We start from the raw sequence: 2665 nt of genomic DNA on the forward strand, positions 1-2665 counted from the left end.
ATTTGAAAGAGCACAGATAGCGCAATAACCTCTTTCATTAATATATATAAAACCAAAAAGCAGAATCTGCGCCTTCTCTCTCTTACGGTTTGATGTTTTTTCCCCCAAACCTCTCTTGCAGTTCTCTTTTCTTTCCTTTTTTTTTTCTTATTTAAGAAAAATAATTCCTAAATTTCCTTTTTTTTTCTTATTTAAGAAAAATAATTCCTAAATTTCAAAATCCTCAAATGGTTACTTAAATAAGTAAAATTTCAATTTAGATATAAATGATCAAAATTGCGTTTTGTAAATTTATTAAAATGACTATATTATCCTTTGTTTAAAAAAAAATCAAATACCCTTACTGACCAGCAAATCGCCAGGGCTCCGGTGCGATGGAGTTCAAATAGGTCACCGTCAACTTCAACGGCCAATAACTTTTTTTGAAATTTTTACAATTTTAGTAACGCAGTTAACAAGTTCTTTAAAGCTATTAATGAGTTTGGTATAGCAATTAACAGCAAGTTTTTCAAAAAATTCAAAAAGTGACATTTTTACAACTTCAATAATATAGTTAACAAGTTCTGTAATGCTATTAATAAATTCAATATAATAGTTTACAACAGATTTTTTCAAGAAATTTCAAACAGTAACATTTTTGCAACTTTAGCAACTTAATTAATAAGTCATGTAACGATATTAACAACTCTCGTAGTGCCATTAGCAAAATTTCTCAATGAGGGTTTATGTTTTTAATATTAGCTCCATGTGAAGGTTGTAAATCAAATTTTTTTTTCATTTATCAGGCAGTTACTATGGTTATGAAAGTTATTAATATCATTACATAACTTGTTATTAGGGTTATTAATGGTATTATGAGTGTTGTTAATATCGTTACATGATTTACTAACCGAGTTACTGATGTAACATCCTAGGTTTTTAATCTTGAGGTTTAGAGATTGCTAAGCTTGGATTCGGATAGTTAAACTGGTTAATCTTTTGGTCTTGAGGTTAAGGCATAGAAATATAAATGATGATAATTGAGAGCAATATCTCTATACCTTTTTTAGTATTCTTGGAAATTAGGCATTTTCAAAGGTTAAATGATCTTGTTTTTGATTAACTCTTTCTGTATTGGAAACTAGACGCATCAAATTTTCTAAAGAGGCTTAATTTGTAATTTTTAGAGATTCATGGAGTTAATTATGAATTTTCAAAGCCAAACTTTTTTTTTATTTGTGTCTTTCGCTAGATGTTTGCTATAACAAATAACACAGTATATTGATTGTGTCGTTTGCTAGATGTTTACTAAATATTTGCTATAGCAAACAACATGGAGTATTTACTATGTTGTTCGCTAGATGTTGGCTAAACGTTCGCTATAGCAACCACGTCAAAATCTGATTTTATAAACCAATTTCAGATGTGATTTTTAGGAGGTTTTGGGAGGAGAACTCATGGGGCTCTACTACGGTTTGGTATTTTCAGTCTACGGGAGTATATTTGAGCTTCCAAACATCAAAATAAATATTTCTAACCTCATTTCTACCATTTCCTATTAGATTTCTGAAATTTGAGATAGTGGAAATCAATGGTTTATGATGAGTTTTGACTGGGCTAAGGTTTTCACCAAATCTTTTAAGTTTAAATGACTTAATATGAACCAAATTAAGAGTTTAATCAGTTTAGTTTTGCTAGATATGAAGTTATATGAAATTTTGAGCTAGTGTTTGATTTTTGAGTTAGATTTTGTTAAGTTACGATAATGTAGTGGTTTGAATTGAGGTTTAATGGTTGGGATATGCTACTGCGAGTTATAATTGATATTTAATTAGTTTATATTGTTAATAGAACTTAGAATTCTCAAATGGGTACTTTGAGACTTAAAACCTAAGTGTGAAATTGGGGATTTTGCTCGAATTGAGTAATTTGACGTTAATGAATGATTTAGATGAGTCAATTAAGCTATTAGGATTCTAAGTGTAGTGTTGGAATGGTTGGATTATAATTATGGCAAGAGTTGGACTCTAGAAGAACTTTGAGTCTTCATGCTTAAGGTGAACCATTCTATTGATTGTGAATTAATATGGTTACTTGCAATTGTTGTAGATTGATTATAAATTACTCCCTCTGTTTCTTATTATAAGAGACGAATAACCGAATTACGTTGATAAAAAAAGCAGTTAAAATTAGTTAAGAACAATCAATGTGTAAAAAGTATAATTTTTTTTCTAAAAATACCCTCATTAATAAGGAGAGAGAACATGAGAGAGAATAATGGTAAATTATTAAAAGAAAGAGAAGTGGGAAGGAGAGAGAGTGTGAGTTGGAAACAATAAATATGGGTAAAATAGGAAATCAACACAAAAAAGTAAAGACAACTTTTAAGTGTCTCTTATATATAGGAACATGCCATAAGCATCAAATGTCTCTTATAATAAGGAACGGAGGGAGTATTAGTTTGAGCATAAGGCTTAATTTGATTGTGGTATTATATAGTTTTGGTAAAAAATAACCACTTTCCACTTGTTATGCATGTTTGCATGATGTTATGAGTGATTTTGGATTACATTTAATTTGTCAAAATGCCATTGGGCTATTATTTGAGCCATGAGATATATTATTATTGAAATTGCCTTGAACTACTTTATGCTATTAAAATAAACCTATGAAACTATGATTTCGC

Source organism: Neltuma alba, unplaced genomic scaffold (genome assembly GCF_004799145.2).
Source record: "Neltuma alba isolate B1F8T4 unplaced genomic scaffold, ASM479914v2 tig00012074_pilon, whole genome shotgun sequence".
Classification (NCBI taxonomy): domain Eukaryota; kingdom Viridiplantae; phylum Streptophyta; class Magnoliopsida; order Fabales; family Fabaceae; genus Neltuma; species Neltuma alba.